Here is a 23,118-nt window from a genome sequence, read left to right on the forward strand (position 1 = left end):
GGCGCATCTGGACCTGGATAGGGGTGGGGGGAGCAGGCTGCACAAACTGACACACCAACCAAGGACAATACATGCAGAGAACATATACCTCCTGTCCAGATGTAGGCAATGGACAGCTCATTCTCTACGTGGTGGTGGTGGTGGGGGTAGCAGTGGGGGAAAGGACAGAGAGAGTGTGGACTGCTTCTGACATGAACTCTGGGGCCTGCGATTTGATCACTTCCCCTTGGCGGGCCTGCCTTGGGGGCCCACAAAGGAAGGAGATGCAGGCTATACAGATGAGACCTGATAGGCTGTGGTCACATGGTAGGGAAGGAGGGCCCCTCCTGTCAGAGGTCTAAGGGGTGGGGAATAGGGCAGAAGAGGGAGGAAGGTTGGCAATGGGGAAATATGATCGAGGGGATAACAATCAGGATGTAATGTGAATAAATTATAATAAATTAATTTTTTTTTAATTTAAAAGAAAGAAAAAGAGTTTGAGTTGCAGAATGTTTTAAATTGCTCTGAGGTAACTGGGTTTTGGTGTAGACACACTGCAGTTGGGGTTCACAGGAGGCTACCATCCTTTGCCCAAGACAATGCAGGTCTTCTCATTTTTTCTGTCAAATTCACTGTCTTTCTCGTCATATATCTTGCAAGTAAATCCATGTTATTGTTTGTGAGAGTAAGAGAAAGGAGAGAGAAAAAGGAGAGAAAGAAAGACATGGGGGCACAGAAGTGGAGATAAGAGGAAAAGAACGGAGGGGGAAGAGATAGAGAAGAGAGTTGTGAGTGGGGTAGAGACAAATTACAGGCTTAGAATTAGTACAATTTTGCTTTTGAATGAAAGAAATGTTTTGCAAATGTTTATAACTTTTGGGTTTAAGATCAGAACAAAGAAGAGGATATTTTCAAAGGCCAGGGGCAGTGTTCCAAAGAAGAGCTGCCAGCAAACAGCAACTGTGAGAGGAAAGTTCAAGGGACATCCGCATGTCACCAGTGCCCTCTGGAAGCCCTGGGAAGGACTGGGCAGGGTGGCATCCTGGGGCAATTTATTTCATCATATGTCTGAAAATGTTGGAAAGATGGCCATGGGGACTGGGCTTCATCCTATGGACTCCAGTGGCCCCAGAGACTGCTGGCTGCTGACCACCAAGAGGGGAAAGGCCACAGAACAACTGTGACAGCTTCTGTGTTTCAGGCATTACAAGCAACTTTATTTCAGGAAACAGCCACAGGAGTGAAAGAGGCTTTGCCCATGGGACCCTCATTTGCACCTTGAGTACAAATAGAAACCAGAAAGTTGTTCACCAGCCACCAGGATATACATAGCCAGGTTTTGATGGGGCCAAATGAGATCCCTGGAAGGATAGTGTGTAAACGTAGAGAATGGGCTGCATGCCCACCTGGGATGAAACAAATCTTCACCTCCACCCATGTTGATAGCAGGAGAAGAAAAGCAACCTTCACAAACAGAAGAAACTTACTGATGAGATTTTTAAAAGTAGTTATCTGGTTGTGGTTCTTTAACTGTCCATCATTGGGGGATAGAAGGTGGAAACCTAGACTTATGGGCAGTTTGCACTGGTTTCCCTTTTCTTACAGAAAATCAAGTGAAGGCTCCACCACCCTATAGCAGATCCTCACCTACACAAACGCTTAGGTTGGTTTGGAATGAAGGGATGGATTTGGGAGGAGTGAATATGAATAAAATATAATGTATAAAATTCTTAGAGAATTAATAAAGCATATATACACATATATACATACACACATACACACACACACACACACACACACACACACACACACACACACACACACATACTTTGATGAGTAGTAAGAGCCACTCTAATGAATGTGCACAGAATCGACATTTAGAAGGCAGTTGGATACTACCAATTTAGCAAAGTAGTAGTAGATTCTCTTCTAGGATCTATGATCCCTATATCCACAGACTCTTGACTAGGTTTGCAGAACCAGCTATTTGCAGTATCTCCTAGTCTTTAGTATTCAGGGACATTTTAATAGAAGATGTCATGTTCTAAGTATTTTAAGCTCTATTCTTCAAACCCTTAGTTAGAAGTCCTAGCTCTCAAAATGATGGTATTAAGAAGTGAGGCCTTTGAGATATAACTAGGTCAAAAGATTGTAGTTCTCATGGATGTATTAGTACCCTTAAGGATGTCTTAGAAGGACTACTATCAACCAAAGAATCCAATTTAAAATGGGGTAGAGTTAAATAGAGAATTCTCAATGGAAGAATATCCAATGGCCAATAAGAAATGCTCAACATTCTTACCCATCAGGGAAACGTAAATCAAAACAACTCTGAGATTCCATCTTATACCCATCCGAATGGCTAAGATAAAAAAAAAAACTCAAGTGATAGCACATGCTGGTGTGTATGTGGAGAAAGGTGAATACGCCTCCATTTCTGGTGGGAATGCAAACTTATATAACCACTTTGGAAATCAATCTGACACATTCTCAGAAAATTGGGAACAGTTCTCCCTCAAGACCCAGGTATACAACTCCTGGGCATATACTCGAAAGATATACCCCACAATACAACAAGGACATTTGCTCAATTATGTTCATAGCAGCTTCATTTGTAATAGCCAGAATCTGGAAATAACCTAGATGTCCCTCAACTTAAGAACAGATAAAGAATCTGTGGCACACTGTAGAATACTACTTAGCTATTAAAAACAAAGAAATAATGGAATTTTCAGGCAAATGGATAGAGCTGGATGAATGAATGAATGAATGAATGAATGAGTGAATGAATGAATAAAGGAAGGATGTAACCCAGACCCAGAAGGACACACATGGTATATATTCACTTATAAACAGATACTAGACATATAGGATAACCACATTACAATCCAGAAACCTAAAGAAGCTAAGAAACGAAGAGGTCCCTAGGTAGGATGCTTATTTCTCATTCAGAAGGGTGAATAGAATAGACACCGGAAGCAGTTGAAGAGAAGGAACAGGAAGGGAGCCTACCATAGAGGTCCTCTGAAAGACTCCACCCAGCAGGAGATCCAAGCATATCCTGAGACACACAGCCAAACTCCGGACTAGAGCACAGGGAGTCTTATGGAAGAGTTGGGGAATAGAGGGACCTGAAGGAATCAGGAGCTCCACAAGAAGACCAACAGTCAACAAGTCAAGGCCCAGGAGGACCAGAAGAGACTGATGCACCCAACAAAAACCATGCATGGAGAGGGCCTAAGCCCCACTCAGATATAGCCAATAGGCAGCTCAGTCTCCATATGGGTTTCCTATTAAGGAGAGCAGGAGCTGTCTCTGCCATAGACTCTGTTGCCTACACTTTGGTCAGTTCCCCCTGGTGGGGTGCCTTCCCATGCCACAGAGGAAGAGAATGCAGGCAGTTCTGGTTAGACTTGATAGGCTGGGATCAGTTGGTAGGGGAGAAGGTCTCCCCCTGTCTTAGGACTAGGGTAGGGGATTGGAGGGAGGAGGAAGGAAACCAGGAAGGGACCTATGATTGGGATGTAAAGTGGATAAGTTTTTAAAAATAAGTTTAATTTTTAAAAAATCAGACCACAAATGCTGGAGAGAATGTATTTCTTCTCTTTAATTAATTAATTAACTTATTCACTTTACATGTGGATTGCAGCCCCCTCCCTCCCTCCTTTCCTCCCATTCCCACCCTCCCAGCCCTATTTCCCCATTCCTCCCTCCACTTCTTAGAGAAGGGATGCCCCCACACTGAAGAGAATATATTAAAAGAGAAATATCTATTCACTGATGATGGGAGCTCAAATTAAGATTGGAAATTATTATGTATGACATAATCTGATAATTTTGATCTTCCTCAAAACTCTATAAATAGAACTATTATATGAACCTGCTATTCCACACCAATGGCACTTACCCAAAGAACTCCATATCCTTCCAAAGAGTTGATTGCACATCCATGTTTACTGCTGCTTTATGACAGCAGGGAAATGGAACCAACACATTTTGTCTCTTATATGGAGATTCTAGCCTACAATGTATACATGTATGTATGTAAAAGGCTGTAAGATAAGGTAAAGTACAACCCTTAGAAAGGAGACCAAAAACAGGTAACAGTAGGTGGTAAGGAAGGACAAAAGGCAGGGGAAAGGACAACTGAGTTGTGAAAAAGGGTATAAAGCTAATTGTTTTCTAGTTTTCAATGTTGTCATTGTCTTTTGTGTGTGGTGGATAAGTGATAAAAATGTAATTGATAGTTATGGTGTCAACTCCAAGCAAAGCTCCATGTTTTCAGAATGGGCATTCTAACTGTGCAGAATTTCTCTGAGATGCAAAGTCTGAGACAACTGGACCAGTGTTAAGGTGGCTGTGTTAACGCAGCTATGTGATGCTTTTATTTAAGAGTTAATTATAACAAAGTGAAAACACGACCTATGAAAAGAAGCCTCAGAGAGGGTTCTTAGTTCTTCTGCCAGGATAGTGCTATCTACAAACAGAAGGCCAACCACCCTCTGATCCCCAGTGCTTACAACTATGAGCAATGAGCTTCCAGTTACTAACATGGGCACAGGTTGCAGCAGCCCAACTGGGCTAAAGCAATAGGGATCTGCCACTCTTCGTATTTGTGCTTTCTTCTTCTACAGTATACTGTTCATCAGATGGCAGGAGCTTCAGCCTTGGGCACACCAGTCTCCCAGTTCAGCAAAATCACTGTGCTTTGCTGAAGCCCCCTCCCTGCACATCAGAGTAGAAAACCTCCCCAGGACAAAGCCAACATGCTCATTAGTTCTGCTTCATTTCTCTCCTTCCCCTTGGGGAATCTAGTACTGTACAGCCAATTGCCCAAGGTCCAAAAACAGTTATTTCACATATTTTACCAAGATTTCTCATTGTTTATGGTGTGAGCAAAAGTTCACTAACAGTTAAGCTTCCAACATGGCTGGAGGCTTAAGCGTTCCCCTGGAGTTATGAAGCGATAGGAATCTGTCACGAATGTGAAGATGACACTGTTTGACATCTTAAAATGGATCATCAAGGAAACTTTAACGAACTTAAAAAAAAAAGTAAAAAAAAGTAAAATGAAGCTTCCAACCAAGAGAAGCATGAATATAAGTGGAATTTAAAAAAATAAAAAGGAACATTCCAATAGTAGATGGAAGGGGCGAAGCAACTACGCCAAGAAAACACATCGAATGAAGCAACAGATGGGACTGTTTACTCCTCACAATATAGAGATGATTGGGGTATTTGGGGAAGACTTTAAAATAAACACTGGATGTTTAAAATTCCCAAATAGCCAAGGAAGAACTAACATCATGGAAGAATTAGAAGTTATGAAAGATTAAATGTAGACATTAAAAACCATTAGAAAATCGGGATCAAAACAAAGAATAAAGAAAAAAGAATAGATTGGACATAGTGAAGAAAGAGTCACACTGGAACGCAGAACTGGTAAAATGCACCGTGATGTGTAACACGGAGGAATAAAGAAATAATGTGAACTCTATCCAGATTGACTGAATTCTATCCAAACATCTACAAAGGACAAACTCAGTGTGTGTTAATTATAAAGAAAACCTTACATTAAAAGCTAGCAGAAAGAATAATTTTTAACACGCCCTGAAAATGCCATAAAATAAGCATACAGAATTCTTGACTAATACGATGTTTCAAAAGTTTAACCTCACACATTCAGAGCCATGAGTACAGTACTGTCCATAAGCAAGGTGCCTATGTGCATGAGTTGTTTCTGGACTTTGTCTAGCACACTGGTGCACTCATCTATGTTTTTGACATTGCTGCTGTCTCTGAATTATAATAGATTTATAATAATACATCTTGAAATCTGGTAGTACAAACCCTCCAGCTTTGAAGTTGCCTTAGTGAAGTCTAAATTACATCATGGGCCGCTCATTCATTCATAGCGTGTCAGTACTCACTGGTTGGCTCTGATGTTAATGTAGGCTATTGATAAGAAGTGGTGCCGCATATGGGACACACAGGCAATTTTGTGTACATCTTTTCAAATTTTTAAAGGAAATCTAAAACTTCTCTAAAAAAAAATTCTGTCACACATTAACAGAATTGCATGCTGACTTCATTTCTTTGCATCTACAAATAAACTTTGGAATCAGCTTATCAACTTCTATATTTTATTTGAGATTTTTATGCAATTGAAATTTTTGGATTAATAAAGAGTTTGGTGACTTTAGACAATAGGGTCCCTAATTAAACTGTACTGTTATGTCTTCTCTCATTAATTCAGGTTTTTTTTAATTCTTAAAATTTTATTTATTTATTTATTTATTTATTTATTTATCTATGGTTTTGTAACCCCTTTTTGATATTTCTTTATTGTTTAACAAACTGGAGAAAGGGCAATAGGTTAGGGACAACAAGATATAGGAGGTCACAGGTCGAGGTGGACTACAGGTGGGCAGTTCTTGGGTCTTGTAGGAGACCCTGTGAAGAGATGAGGTGAGACACAGCTCAGTGGCAGCAGATAAGGGCAGGAAAGGGGCCCCAGAAAGCCATGTCCCAGCATGAAATCTTTCATTTTCTCCCGAACTGAACTATGGTCATCTTCTACAGAGCAGTCTTGATGGTTCTTTGCATAGCTGTCAGGTGTCACAAGCTCACTGCCTGGGCCTGTTTGGATTTGTCCTTCCGAGACAGCCCTAGGCAAGAGGACAGGGAGCTAGCAAACTACCCAAAGAAATGTCCAAGGCCAGCTTCCTGAGTATGTGTCCCACACAGTCACACAGGCTTCTCATCGCGTGGAAGGGCTTGGTTGACACTCCTGGTCACCATCTTCAAATTAACTTTTCTAATCTTCTGAGCTTTTAAATCCTTTGGCTGTTTCATAGGTGCTTAGTATGAACTTTAGCCTTTCCCATTCCCTGCCACCTTTCTCACACTTCCTCCTTGTCGTGAAATCATCTGTCTTTCTAACAAATCCTCTCCCCACTTTCATGTCTCTGTGTCTGTGTTAGACTCATTGAGTTTGAATATGGTTGTCTCATGAACATGGTTGGGAGGTTATTGACCAGAACACAAGCAACTTGTTAGTGGTTGCACCACTGAAGGAAGTGTTATGTATCTGTCAGTAAGTGTCAACAGTCCCTCATGAGCCGTTCTCCTGCGGTAAAATATTGGCAGGTTCAATCTTGTGCAGGTCTTGGGTAGTGAGCCCTAGCCACAGTGAATTCATGAGTACATCCGCTCTGTAATATCCAGAAGCCATTGATGAAAGTCAGTCCTCCCAAACCTGGCCTCTTACAATTTTTCCACCCTGTCTTCTGCAATCTCACCTCGCCTTGGGGTTACAGTGATAGTGATGTCTCATTTAGGGATGAGAGTATACCATAGTCACTTATTATTTGCATAATGGGTTATAAGCCTCTGCGTTAACCTTTGTCCATTGTAGAGAGAAGCTTCTCTCTTCAACATGAGAGCTCCACTTATCTCTACAAATAAAGATAAGTATAAGGCAATTTGAGACAATGTCCACTTAGTGAAATAATAGTACTAAAGTTACCCCTCAGCTTGATGGCCTCCTCCACCATTGATATTTTATTTAAGATTTTATCTATTCAACTGTAGGTAGTAATTATATTTTATTTAGAAGTTTATTTTAGGGGCTGGAGAGAGGGCACAGTGGTTAAGAGCATTGTCTGCTCTTCCAAAGAACCTGGTTCAATCCCTAGCATCCACATGGCAGTGCACAACTGTCTATAACTCCAGTTCTGAGGGATCTGACATCTATATACCAATGCACATACAATAAAAATAAAAAATGAAAAATAGAAGTTTATTCAGTGAAAACATTCAGATTAAGTTAAAGATATTGGAAACTTTAAACATCAGTGGGTCCTGTTAGTCACAAGTATACAATATTCCCCCCCCTCTCTGTTAATTCAGACTTTAAAAATTATCATTATTTTTAAATTTAAATGTGTATGTCTGTATTTAGCAGAAGGCATAGGGTTATAAGTGGTTATGTATAGCCAGATGTGGGTGATGGGAACTGAACACAAGTCTTAAGCTCAGAGAGGCAGAGAAAGCACCAAGCTGATCGTTCTATTCAGCTGACCTCCTAGAAGTAATACTTCATTATCTCATCTGTTGATAGGAAGTTTTATGTCCTTGGTATTTAATTTCAATAGCTTTTTGTAAATTCTAGATATTGGCCTCCTGTCTGAAATAAAGATGGTAAAGATTTTCTTCCATTGATGGAATGTCTGTTGTTCTGCTATTGTTTCCTTTGCCATCCACACTTTTAAATGTTTGTATTTATTTTTTATTTTATGTAGTGTTTTGATTGCATGTATGTCTGTGAATCACATGCATGCCTGGTACCCACAGAGGTGATAAGAAAACATCAAATTCCCCTGAAGTAGAGTTTGTAAAGCACCATGTAGGTGCTGGGAATTAATTTTGTATATTGCAACTTTACTGTGTTTATTTGATATAAGCATTTTCTAGAAGATTCTATAGGGTCCTTTAAGTATAGAATCATGCCATCTGTAAATAAGGATAATCTGAATTTCTTCTCTTTTTTATTCTTATTTATTATTAATTAATTAATTAACTTATTTACTTATTGAGACAGGGTTTCTCTGTGCAGCCTTAGCTGTCCTGGACTTGCTTTGTAGACCAGGCTGGCCTTGAACTACAGAGATCTTCCTGCCTCTGCCTCCCTCAGTGCTGGGATTACAGGCGTGGGCCACTATGCCAGGCTTCATTTTTATTCTTTTTATAACTTTATCTTGTCAATTTCTACAGCTCAGCCTCCAAGCACTATTCTGAATAAGAGAGTAGAAAGTATTATTGGCTCATTCCTGATTCTGGAGGAAACACTCTCAGTTTATTCTGCTTAATAAAACATTCATTGCTTTGAGGTATGTAACTGTCTTTTCCTGATGTGCACAGGGTTTTTATCATGAAGGCATACTTAGTTTGGCCACATTTTTCAGCATCAATTGAGATGATTTTGTGGTTTCTATCTTCAAGAAGTTTGTTTATATGGTGCATTACATTCTTTTCTTTAATTAAATACAATTTGCATATGTTGAGGCAGCCTTGCAGTTCAGGAATAAAGCCCACTTGGTTACTATGAATGATTGTTTGTTTTTTGAGAAAAGGTTCCTCTGTATAGCCTTGGTTGTCCTGAACTCACTTTGTAGACAAGGCTGGCCTCGAACGCTAACTCACAGCGATCCCCCAGCCTCTGCCTCCCAAATGCTGGGATTAAAGGCATGAGTCACCATGCTCAGTCTATGAATGGTTCTTGATGCGTTCTTTGAGATTGGTTTGCAAGTACTTTGGTTAAGTTTTTATTTCTTTGTTTGTGTTTTTGTTTTGAGTCTGTGTTCATCAGAGAAATTGGCTTGTAATTTATTTTTAGTTGTGTCTTTACCTGGTTTTGGTATGAGAGTGACACTGGTTTAAGAGAAAGAAATTGGATAATGTTCCAGGTTGAATCCAGAAGCACCTGTTTAGCCCACTGCAAGTTCAAGATATGCTGAAGCCTGTTACCATACCTCTATGTTTTTATTTAGCTAGTTCTTCTCTCACTTTTATTACATTTTGAAGTTCATGTTCTTGAGAATTACATCAATGATATTCATAGCTTTGTATTGAAGCAAACCTCTACTAACAGAAGAATTTCTCTGTGTCTCCCACAATGCTCTACGTCTGTTTTGTCTGTTGTTAGCAGAATTACAATTTTCTGTTAATTAGGGTGTTCCTGGAATATTTCCCATCACTTTATACATTAATCTTTTTAATTTATATCGAACTCTTTCTCTTTAAAAGTACTATAGTATGTTTCTTCCTTTTAAAATTTGAATATTTTATTTTATGTTAATTAAAGTGTTCTGTTATTTCGCTAAATTGGGTATATAAATACTATTACACACCGCCATCAACTTCTTATTAATACATTGGTATTATTTTCCTCCTTTCTTGATTTTTTTCAAATAATAAACATAAATTGTGAAATATATATTATTGTCCTACTTTTATCTAATAATTATAAGATTACATTTTAATTATATCTTTTCAATGAAGTTATCACTTATATGATTTCTCTGATAATTTGTAATTTTAAAATATTTTATCCCTGTTTACTTTTTATCTTTTCAGTTGTCTTTATTAAGCATTTCTCTTTTTCATAAATTTTGTCTTCTTAAAGCATTTCTGTTATTGTATATACTGTAAGTGTTGTTTTAATCATTCCATATAATTAACATTTACAGTGTTCATATCCAAATCTCTGTGTTTCTTTAAGGGTTATTTTGTTTGGTCACTAGCAAGCATTCTCTTCAGCATTTCTTTCAAGTTTCCAGTATTTTCCTAGTTTTTGTTTACATAGAGAAAATCTTTAATTTCTTCTTCTTTTTAAAAAAAATGCCATCAGCATTAATATTTTGTAGCCTAGAATGACTCGTCTGCTTACTGAGTGTTGGCATCCCACAGAGCATTAAACATTCAATTAAATCAAATTGAACAAGGTTCTTTGTTTGTTTGTTTGAAATTGTTGTGTTAACACATAGCTAGTTTCTCCCTTCCTGGTACCAAGTGTTATAAATCTATACATCTAGGGTGTGATAGGCCTTTGTCCTCTACTTAGAAAAACTGGGAGTTCACGAACGTTCTCCTGAGCTTTGCACTTCCATTCCTTAGCTTACCTCCTCCACCACGTGCTTTGAAGTCCACAAATACATTGAAAGGTCACATGTCCTGGGTTATTGGCTCTCATCTCCCAGTTGGACACTCCAGTTTCAGATGATCACGGAGCTTTTGCTAATGTCTTGGCTTCAGTAGCAGTCTTCTGCCACGGACCAATGCTGGATTCTGAACCCTGCTCTATGCCCACAATTGAAACCCCATGAGAAAGCAATCAGTTTACCACTCTCTGTAGAAGTTCACTCTTATCTGTGTTGTTTGCCGTCCAACCCTCCCTGGTAACGCCTTCACTTTCAAAACTAGCAACTGCACGTGTCTTCTCTACAACAGTTAGAATCTTTAGAACTGTAATTGGTTCCCACTTGCCCTTAAACTCATCAAGCGTGTAAGGGGTTGAGGATGGTGCTAGCTTTTAGCCACCCTCCCCAAACACTGGTTTAATTCACTTTAGCCTCATGAAACTCCTACAACTTTTGCCTACATTTATTGCCTGTCAGGGCCTTAGCCTTTTAGCTGTTAGCAATACCATCTAGGATGCTTTGAAAGACACGCTAAATTTAAAAAAAAAATGATTACAGACTGGGAACTAAGGAATGTAGCAGCTTATGGGGAAAACGGAGTTGGTATTTGCCAATCTCCACCTGCGTCCAGCCTTAGGCAGCCAGCTTTAGTAAGCTAGAGATGCGGCAGACATTACTAGCAGCCTGGAGATAACGGCGAACATCACGAGCAGCCTACTGCATATTTTTCTCTCCCTCTCACTTTTTCTTTACACAGTCCCAATTATGTTTACAGTGAGAAGTAATGCGCAGGGGTAAGACGCCTCACTCCCAAGCCTGTCTGTAGCTCGGAGATAGACGAGGTGATTTAATTGTGATCAAACTTATAAGTTTGCTTCTCCTGATTCAGGAGATTTAGCCAGAAGGTGTCTTTTATCATTCTTTCTGATTTTTTTCCCCACTTTTTCTTCCTCCTAGCCGCTCCCCGCCCCCAACCACGATTCTGACATCTCAAAGCAAAAGCCACTTTGAAAAAGAAAAACTCTCAAAAAACAAAGCTATCTCCTTGAACTGTATTGTTTCCCCCAAATGGCCTAGCTCCACGTTTTTTATTCTGTGAGGGGCGGAGGGGGGGGGGGAGGATCATATACAGGTCTGTAGAGCAGTTAAGCGCAGTGGCAGCTCTTCCAGAGGGACCCAGCTTCAATTCTCAGCACCCATAGGGCAGCTCACAACCCTCTGTAATTCCAGCTCCAGGGGATGTGATGTCCGCTTCTGGCTTCAGCAGGCATCAGGGACGTATATTGTGCACAGACATACACGCAGGCAAAACAGCCAAACACATAAAAAATAAAGTAAAATAGAAGTACCACACAGCACACACACAGCCTCCGAACACCTCCTTGTCACACATCTGGGACCTAGGGAGACTCTGCCTCCCACCCTGCCCCCTTAATTCACCCTGCCACCTGCCATGTTGTACAGAGATTCCAAACTCAGCCTCAGCCCTGAGGGCCACCTCCCAAGAAACAACGTCTGCCTTCGTGGAGAGTGCCCCTGCTTCTCTATCCACACCCCACATTTATTTTTGGTTTCTGATGCCCTTTTTATTGTCATCTGTCTTTCATCAGTCTCCCATGGAGAATTCCAGCTACCAGTACTAACGACATTATACACAGTACCACTATTGATGCCAACATGAAATGGAAATACATATTTTTTTTGTTAGGGTGTATAAACTTCCTGCTTTAATGAAGCAGAGCTACACTGAAAGTTTATCTAACTCAGCTTATAATAAGAAAATGCCTCGGCGCATGTGTTTGCATTATAAAGTATAGCTAAAATTAACACTTTTAAGACCACCTCCAACACACGCGTAAACCTTGTTTAAGCAAAAATGAAAATCAAGGCACGAGTTGATTAAAACACCAAACCAAATTAAATTTGATCTAATGGTGTTTACTTGTTTTAACATCTGGAAAAGTTTGGGCATACACTGCAAATATTTTTAACCTAATTTTAAAATAAATTATGCTTAGTTTCCACAGATGTATTTAAGTTGGGTCTCTTTAAAGAAATCATTTTTAGGCTTTTTTTTTCCCCTTCATTGAACAGGCAAGAATTTTAAGCACAAGGTGCCAGGGATGGGTGGGAATCTAAATATCTTCTCCTACTAGGCCTCAGCACTTTGGTATAATAATTGAAAAAAAAAACCCTGTTGGTTTTGTACATATGAAACAAGGGGTATGAGGGAATCTCCCAACAAGGAAGAGCATAAGTGAGCGTAAGTATTTCTACTTAACAGGGAGAAGAAGCTGTCAACGTGGACTTCCCTGCCAGCCCTGAACTAGAGGCCGTCCACTGATCCTAAGAACCCAGGCTATCTCTACACAGTGGGGCCCTCGCTGTAAGCATAAGTGATCCAGTGAATGGTATGCAGGAGTCACAAACATGTCTCCAGTGGCTCTGCAGCCGGAGTCAGCTCAGGTGTGGATACCTCCTTCCATCCCCTTGCTGCTTGGTGCTAAAGTGCACAGTTCTCCTAGCCCTGCCTCCATACCAGGGATAATCTACATGCTGCAGTGTAAAGGAAGGTGGGCCGGGGTCTATGAGGGGTAATCTTGAGAAGGAAATGCTGGGGGGAGGGGAATTTAACCGCTTAGAAAAGCCCAGTCATATTTTAGTAAAGCTTAAAAATCCTAATGTGTTACTAGAGTTCTATGAATTTGTCTGGTTGAGCATCAGTTGTTTACTCTCTGTGTGAGAATCTGATTTTCCCCATCAAATCTATTTCTTAACCTCTTCTCTCTCCAGTCACGCTGCATTCATTAACACTTGGTTTGCCACGTCTGTCTGCACTGTATTCGGAAAAAAAAAAAAAAGGTTATAGCTTCTTTATGGGCAGGAATGACTTAGCTTTATGGTCCATCTTTTCAGTCATAGCCTAACACAGGAGGTTAAGAGTTCTGAGGGGCTTCCGAGACAACACAGCACCCTTTATTCTTTTACTGCTGGGATTTTTCAAGGTCTTTTTAGTACCCTGCAAGAAAGCCACACTACATCCTGTGCACTTATTCCTTCCTCTTTGTTGCTAAGGGTAGCATGGGTTAGCAACAGAGAACTCTCAAAACATTAAGAGTAATTGCGGCCCATATATCCAGATAGTCTCTATGCGTACTTATATCTGAATCCGTGCCACTTTAAACCGTAACTGTTTCTACCTGTTTTCTACTCACGGTTTGCTCTTTCACCTAGAAAAATGGTTTGTGTGTATGCGAATGTCTATGCACACACATGTGTTCATGAGCACATAGGAACACATGTATACGTGTGGGGGGGTGTGTGTGAATGTGGATATAAAGGCTTTAAGCTGATTGGCCAGTGGACTCTAGGAATGTGCCCTAATCACTTGGGTTGAAAGTGTGTGGCACCATATTCTGCTTTCTTACATGGGTTCTTCAGATTGAATTTAAGTCTGCATGCTCGCCCAACAAACACTTTACTAACTGCGCTCTCTGCACTCTGCCGTATAACAACTGGATTTTTAAAATATGGTCCTTGGACCAGTGATATCAGTATCACTTTGAAATTTAGGGAAGAAAATTCTCAGTTTTCATTCCGAATGTACTAAAGTTTGGTGATCTTTAGACTTTAAGATCGAATGATGTTTGATGTTAAACTGACATCTGTTAAACTGATGAATACTGACATCTGAGAACCACTGACCTACACCAGTAGCCTTGCTTTGTGAGCACTAATGGACTGGATCCTGGAGGCTCAGGTCCCACCCTGGGCATCGCACCTGTAAAGACAAGGCAAGGAGCCAGGCACAAGTGCTGGGGAGATAAATTCCCCTGGACCGCTTCCAGGATGCTTTGCTATGTAAAAGCGCCATTTGCACAATGTGCATGCCAGTCCTGTAGACTCCAATAAGGAAAACATCCAGAACACAGCAAGCTTGACATTGACCTTGACCTTGAGAAGCGCCTGAATGCCATCTTTGGTCAATTGCATGCATGCGAACAGAAGCATGTGCTACTTTCAAAGCGGTCTGGTCCGCAGGTACATTCCTGAGTGCAACAAACCATTTCCACATGTGAGGGCTGATCTCTAACAATATATCCTACCTGCCTTTTGTGTCATCACAGATTGCTTTAGAAACTAAAGTTCACTTCAAAGCCCCGGTGAAGTAAGAGATTTTCCAGGTGCTCGGATTCATCTTCAGATCAAGGCTCTTGGGTGAGAATCAGGTAACCTTTCAGCTGTGTGCTGCCTCACTGCTGCTCACTCACTACGGCTCACTCACTGCTGCTCACTCTCTCCTGCTCACTCACTCCTGCTCACTCACTCCTGCTCACTCACTCCTGCCCACTCACTCCTGCTCACTCACTCCTGCTCACTCACTCCTGCTCACTCACTCCTGCTCACTCACTCTTGCCCACTCACTCCTGCTCACTCACTCCTGCCCACTCACTCCTGCTCACTCACTCCTGCTCACTCACTCCTGCTCACTCACTCCTGCTCACTCACTCTTGCCCACTCACTCCTGCTCACTCACTCCTGCCCACTCACTCCTGCTCACTCACTCCTGCCCACTCACTCCTGCTCACTCACTCCTGCCCACTCACTCCTGCTCACTCACTCCTGCTCACTCTCTCCTGCTCACTCACTCCTGCTCACTCACTCCTGCTCACTCACTCCTGCTCACTCACTCCTGCTCACTCACTCCTGCTCACTCACTCCTGCTCACTCACTCCTGCCCACTCACTCCTGCTCACTCACTCCTGCCCACTCACTCCTGCTCACTCACTCCTGCTCACTCACTCCTGCTCACTCACTCCTGCACACTCACTCCTGCCCACTCACTCCTGCCCACTCACTCCTGCTCACTCACTCCTGCCCACTCATTCCTGCTCACTCACTCCTGCTCACTCACTCCTGCTCACTCACTCCTGCCCACTCACTCCTGCTCACTCACTCCTGCCCACTCACTCCTGCTCACTCACTCCTGCTCACTCACTCCTGCTCACTCACTCCTGCTCACTCACTCCTGCTCACTCACTCCTGCTCACTCACTCCTGCCCACTCACTCCTGCTCACTCACTCCTGCTCACTCACTCCTGCTCACTCACTCCTGCTCACTCACTCCTGCCCACTCACTCCTGCTCACTCACTCCTGCTCACTCACTCCTGCTCACTCACTCCTGCTCACTCACTCCTGCTCACTCACTCCTGCTCACTCACTCCTGCTCACTCACTCCTGCCCACTCACTCCTGCTCACTCACTCTTGCTCACTCACTCCTGCTCACTCACTCCTGCTCACTCACTCCTGCTCACTCACTCCTGCTCACTCACTCCTGCTCACTCACTCCTGCTCACTCACTCCTGCTCACTCATTCCTGCCCACTCACTCCTGCTCACTCACTCCTGCTCACTCACTCCTGCTCACTCACTCCTGCTCACTCACTCCTGCCCACTCACTCCTGCTCACTCACTCTTGCCCACTCACTCCTGCTCACTCACTCCTGCCCACTCACTCCTGCTCACTCACTCCTGCTCACTCACTCCTGCTCACTCACTCCTGCTCACTCACTCCTGCTCACTCACTCCTGCTCACTCACTCCTGCCCACTCACTCCTGCTCACTCACTCTTGCCCACTCACTCCTGCTCACTCACTCCTGCCCACTCACTCCTGCTCACTCACTCCTGCCCACTCACTCCTGCTCACTCACTCCTGCCCACTCACTCCTGCTCACTCACTCCTGCTCACTCACTCCTGCTCACTCACTCCTGCTCACTCACTCCTGCCCACTCATTCCTGCTCACTCACTCCTGCCCACTCACTCCTGCTCACTCACTCCTGCTCACTCACTCCTGACCACTCACTCCTGCTCACTCACTCCTGCTCACTCACTCCTGCTCACTCACTCCTGCTCACTCACTGCTGCCCACTCACTCCTGCTCACTCACTCCTGCCCACTTACTCCTGCTCACTCATTCTTGCTCACTCAATCTTGCTCCCTCTGCCCATAATGAACTCATCTGAGGGGCTCCCCCCGGTATAGGCACCCCAGCTCCACTCCACTCACAGGGATTCTGCCTTACTCTCAGGTCAAATTTATACACCACATCTTTACAAAACACCTTAATTTATTGTCTGTGAACTGAATACAGGTACACAATATATTTTGATCATATCTACGCCTCCTCTACTTCCTCAAAGACCCTTCTACACCTCCCTGCCAACTTCATGGCTTCTTCTTTTTGTTTTTTATAACCAAATTAGTTCAGTTAGTGCCACCCTTATATGCATGAGTTTAGGGCCATCCACTGAGGGCACAGCAACCCACCAGACACTATACCCCTGAAGAAAACTGACTTCCTCTCTCTTAGCAGTTACATTGCATCTTTTAAAAATTAACTCCACATTTTTTTCACTGTGAAGCCAGATTCTAGAACCACCAAACTAAATGAATATTTCTTGAGTACTTTCTGTATGTGTGAACCGGAGGCAAGGGAATATGGCTTCATTCAAGAACCACAGAGCAGTGGGGTGTGACACAAAATACCCACAGCAAAGTGAAACCCACACAACACGGTGATACAAGCTGAAGTTCAAGTTCGCACAACATGTTACCTATGCCAAAGCGGAGCCAGAGATAATCGCGCCTGGGACAACTGGATCCAGCGTCACAGAGGAAATTCAACTCGAATTTCCTCTGGTTGGGGAGGTTTTTAGCAGTCAAGGGAGAAAGAACTTTTGGGCTAAGAAAACAACAACAACAACAAAAATGAACAAAAGCATGGAGGGAAAGAAGTTTAAGAATTTTGAAGAGAGAGGAAAAAAAGAAGAATTTTGAAGAAGCCAGTAAATATTGTATCATTGCATCATATAGGGAATAAGGTAAGCAAAAACATTTCATCTGTCCAGAGCCAGGTTTTTTTCTTTCATCTTTAAGATTTAATTTTTGACAATTTCATATATGACTTACTATGTGATGAACATATTGAATCCCCCTCATTGTCTTCTCTTTTCCCTCTCCCGATTCTGAAGACCCCATTCTTTCCAACTGTTTCTCTTCCAACTCTCATGTCACACATATTTGCATTGTGTGCACGTGTGTGTGTCCTCCAGATACAGCCACCACCATGCCATGTCTACACACCATCACTGATTCCAAACTGAAGCAGGAGCCAATTCACCTCTGTCACCCCATCACACCAGGAGGCTCTAGTGGGGGAACAAAACCAAAGCGAGGCGCTGAAGGCTGGTTCTGCCCTCTTTTCTATTCTCAGTGTGCTAATTCATTGCGGCTGCTGGGATAAGTCATAACGAACTTGGTTACTGAAGCAATGTGCCTTTATTATAACATTATCAGGGTCAGACGTTCAAATCCAGTCTCACTGGTAAGGGTGGGCGTCCATAATTTCTGTTCTTTCACGGCCTCTGGGGATGCTGTGCTCTCTGCCTCCTCTCGATTCTCAAGCTTAACGCTCCTTCCTCCATCTCAGGACTGACTAATGCCCACATCTCACCTGCCTTGGGCTCTGGCAAGGTCAAGCCAAGATAAAAACTTATTACTAACAAGGGGATCTGGCTCCATAATAGGTTCCATCTTTTTTTTTCCCTCTCAAGTCTGAGGGTCACAATGTTCCCATATTGAGAAAGTTGAGGAATATGAGTCCCAAGGCCACCCAGGAGCCATAACTAATTGCTACAAAGAGTAATATTCTCAGACACAGAAATGATATAAAATCCATGCAAAAAAGGAATACTAAAACAAGAGTAAATGCTATTAATAAAAGAGAACAGGAAGCAGGAAAATCTTAAAGATCTTTCAGCACTTAAATTAGTATTTTAACATTCAATAGCAGGGTCAGAGAAATGGCTCAGATGGCAAGAGTGCTTGTTGTCAGAGCTTAAGGACCTGGGTTCAAATTGGCAGAACTACATAAAAATCTGGGCATTGTCACACGTAGCTGTAACCCCAGAACTATGAGGGACCAAGGCAAAAGGATTACTCAAGCTTCCTGGTTACTCACCAGCCTAGCTCCCAATTCAGTGCTGGATCCTGTCTCAAAAGGAAAGGTGTAGAGTGATAAAGTAGGGTACCCAATGCCCTCTGACATTGTGTTAAAAAAAATCTGAAACATAAAACAAACAAGATGCCAGCACAGGGAAAACAGGAACTTAAATTAAATGATAAAGACATAGAATGTCATATCCAACTGATGATGGTACTCAAAGGAATGATCAGAGATCATCTCAAATAATTTAAAAATATATGTTCTTGAGCCAAGATGGATAGGACCTTCCAAAGCAAAATGGAATATTGCATGCCCAGCATTTTGAATTTAAAAATGGCCCATCAAGGCGTATCATCAGGAAATCTGAGCTTAATAGAAATCTCAAAAAATATTCCAGGGAGAAAAATCAGTCACTCACAAAGAATCAGGAATAGGGAATGGCCTCATACTTTTCAAAAGGAGCAAGAGATGACCAGGAGCAAGATGAAAAATACAAGGAAAATGCCTTGAACTTTAAACAGAAAACCAGTCTACCAGGCTATATCCTCAAAACTATAAAGCATCAGGACAAAATAAAGACATTTTCAGACATTTTAGTTTTAAAATGTGTTCTTCCTTCATTTTTTTTTTCTCGCAAGTTACCAGAAGGGTTTTCCACTAAAGCACAGGAAGTCCTCCTACCAAACACACCAGGTATCCTGTGCAGGAGACAAATGAGGGAAACTGCTGAGGTAAAGATGAAGACAAATCCTAGATGTGCCTCCTTTCTAGAACAGAAGGAGCCTTGACTGTTGTGTGTGGGGAGAGGGGCAGGACAAAGACTGCAGAAGAGTAACTCTAAGGAAAACCAACTCTAACGATGATCTCAAGTATCTATTCATACTACAATGAGCTTTATACAAAAAGCCATGGGAAAAGTAGGGCTGTCCATACATACATAGATTCAGATGTCAGCATCTTTTCAAGTACAACAGTCTGGCAATGGCATTCATCTATGGATGCCAAAAAGTTGTAGAGCAAGGTATAATAACAATATCTTTCCTTTTTATTTTATTTTTGGCATATACAATTGTACTATTACACAAAAATTTTAAAAATCTGCATACAAAAAGAAGAACCACGAAACAATCAGGAATTATATAAATGTTACATTCAAGGTGTTTTGGCTAATTGTATTTGGTAAGCATCTTTCATGTTTCATCTTTTATTGAAATTATTATTACAGGGGTTAGAAAGATGGCTCAGCAGTCAAGAGTACTTGCTACAGAGGAGCTAGTTTTGGTTCCCAACATGTACATGGCAGCTCACAACCATCTATGACTCCAGTTCTAAGGAGTCCAGTGACTGCCCTCTTCAGCTTTTCAGGTACTGAGAGTGAACATAGTGCATATGCATACACATAGGCGAACACTGATGCACATAAACATAAATATTTTAAAAATTATTAGTGTCTCTCTCTCTCTCTCTGTGTGTGTGTGTGTGTGTGTGTGTGTGTGTGTGTGTGTGTGTGTGTGTGTGTAAATCAGATGATAGCTTTGGAACAAAACAGCCTATTTTGGATTTCAGTGTTGACCTCCACAGCCTCTGTAAACTAGGTAAGGTACTGAATTTCTCTTGGCTTCATTTTCTCCTTTCAAATCAGAATAATGTCTGCCACTCTTTTGATATCCTTCTAAGCTGTACACTAGTTAATAAAACACTTAAAGGTTTTAAAATAACAAATTGTTATTATTATAAAGCTAAAAAATATTAACATTTTAAAAATAGAAAGACAAGGAATAAACACATTGCATTCAAATTCTCCTCTCCAAGACTCATTCATTTTTTTATATACATTATAGCATTTTTATGTGTCACTTCCACTGTTCTTTAACTGTACCCTCCTATGTCCCTTTCCTTCTATATAGAAAATAGCAGTGAGCCTTGGAATTACTGAAAGAACTTGAGGCTCCTGCCCTCCTTACCCACATTGCAATGGGCCTCTAATTCATGTGTCTGTATAAGCCTCTGAGCTGTAGGCCACAGGATGGGTCAGAATTTACCAAGCCTGACCCCAGGCATGAGCTTTGCTATGCAGTACTTTGTAAAATGCCTAGGTCACCTGAATCTTCTAAGAATGTGTTGCTGAGATCCCAGGCAAAACGTTACCTCATGACAAGAAAGTAGCTGTCACACAGTCACAGTGTAGGGACAATTCCCCAGCCCTTCCTGGGTGACGAGACCCTCCCTGCAGGTGCCCCTTCTCACTCTCTGTCCTGCAGACCATTGTCCTAAACTGTCCTCACACAATGTGGACATTGTTGCTGCTGCCCCCAACACAGCTCAGTCTTACTTAGTTACAGTCCAGCCTAGGCAGCTCACATTGACAGCAATGCTAAACAGGAGCCATGATGGCCTTGGCCTCCACAGTGACCAGTCCCATTGCCCCATGGCAAAGCACACAGATTCCTTTACTACAACACAGAGAATGATGGCTTTCCATGCCTTTGACAACTACTCGAGATGAAGGGATTTCCAGTTCTTCTGGTCTCCAATGCTACATCGTAAAATCTAAAAGTTACACTGAGCCAAAGAATCAATACATTCCTTTCCCCCAAGGTGTGCAAAGTGAAAAAAGGGTTTTATACAAGATAGCGGACTGAGTTAGAACTGAGATTCAGCTCCCACTCAACCGATCCCTGGGCATGGTTCCTTACACAGTACTGACACTGTCAGATGTCCACATGGTCACCTCCTCACTGTAGACACTTCCATGCAAAAATGCCACAGAAAGCCGCTATCATTCTTTCACAGAAACCCCTTCCTAAGACTTTACCACTGCATTCTGATCTTGCCAAGAATTTTCCCAGCTAAAGTCACAAGTGAAAGATTTCAGCTCTGAATCCGAACGACCCTTCGTGCTCATACACATAGGCAAATGGCATATCTGACAAGTTCACATGTAAAGCCAAAGACTCACCCTGTTGTAGAAGACACCAGAGCTTTGCGAGGAGGGAGCTGCTTCTGATGAGGTAATTAAGATGGAGCACAGACTTCTCCCTTCCCACCCCCTCCCCTGCCTACACCCCCCTCAAAGGCCAGTCCCTACCGAGCTGATTGGCAACTCTGTTCAAGACAGCTTAAGGTCCAGGAGTGGATTGGGAACAGCTAACGCTCTGGCAATCTCTCTTCTTTCCCTTGAGCCCAGACTTCAGTGGGCGTGCAATGTGGCATTTTGTTTCTGACTTCACTCACTTCTCCAGCAAGTCAGCTCAAGAAAAACAAGAGCCTGGGCCAGCATGGGAGCAGCCAGCCTCCCAGGCCCTGTTTCCTTGACACCCAGAGATTCTCAGTAACATAGTCCATCTCCCCATCCCTGGACCAAGGGTCAGCCACAGATCGCCCATAGGACAATGTGAGAAGACCTGTCCTGTGTTATTTTCTTCTCTTGAAGCCAAGGGAAGCAGATGGGCCTCCAATCCTGTGGAAATAAGCCTGGGAAATTACGGATGGACCAACCATCACACGTTTAAGGCACTCATGCAATTGTTGGATATTAATACTATTTTCTGTAGTGTCTGTTCAAATGCTAGAGATGGGGGTGTTTAGAATACAAAAGAAATATGGGCCTATTTTTTCCATTAATCTGTTTTTCTGGTCCTGCCATAGATAGATAGATAGATAGATAGATAGATAGATAGATAGATAGATAGATATCAGGATATATGTGTGTGTGTGTGTATGTGTGTGCATATGCATGTCCATATAACCTTGAAACAAGATCTCACATAGGCCAGGAAATATATGCTATATAACCCTAGAATGACCTTGAGCTCCAGTTCTCCTGCCTTCATCTCTCAGTACTAGGATTATGAGGATCAATACACTCAATACCACTATGATTAGTGTGCATAGGGTTCCTTACATCTGTAACATAAGGTCCCAGAAGGTAGCTACAGATAGTGATATGCTACCAGTTGCTTCTCTTATACTTCCCCACCTCATCTCTGCTTTCACTAAAGCTATGGCACCTTTACTGGGTTCTCAAAACGACCTCTACTAAAATATGTACTTTAAAATGTATGTGTCTCAGGCTATATTTTGAGTATTTTATCAGGTCTCCCAACTTTCATTTCTGGGTTCACATACCACCAGAACCTTAATAGAATATGGCCGGTCAATGCATGCTGATTCGGTGTTGTTTAAGGGGACAGACAGTATGCCATATTTCTGATTTTTTTAGTCCATACTCCACTGTCAACCATTGAGGAAAGAAAACAAAGAGGATGAAGAAGAAGGAAAACAAGAGGAACAGGGATGAGGAGGCAAAAGAGAGGAGGAGGAGGGGGAGAAGGAGAAAAAGGAGAAGAGGAGAAGGAGGACTCAAAGCTTTCATCCTCCAGGCTTATTGTCCACTTGCTTGCTGTGAAAAAATACTTGACAACTCAGGG

The 23,118-nt window shown here is 42.1% G+C and overlaps 1 protein-coding gene across 1 annotated transcript in view; it reads right to left on the bottom strand.

The window, feature by feature from the left end:
- The window catches only part of OSR1 (odd-skipped related transcription factor 1), a 72,728-nt gene extending 51,059 nt beyond the window's left edge, over positions 1–21,669 (bottom strand). The window contains exon 1 of the mRNA XM_084791517.1: positions 21,648–21,669. The gene's annotated coding sequence lies outside the window, so the exon portion shown is untranslated. The remainder of the gene's footprint in view (positions 1–21,647) is intronic.
- Between the last annotated feature and the right edge of the window lie 1,449 nt (positions 21,670–23,118).

Source organism: Acomys minous, assembly GCF_964271855.1.
Source record: "Acomys minous genome assembly, chromosome: 8".
Classification (NCBI taxonomy): domain Eukaryota; kingdom Metazoa; phylum Chordata; class Mammalia; order Rodentia; family Muridae; genus Acomys; species Acomys minous.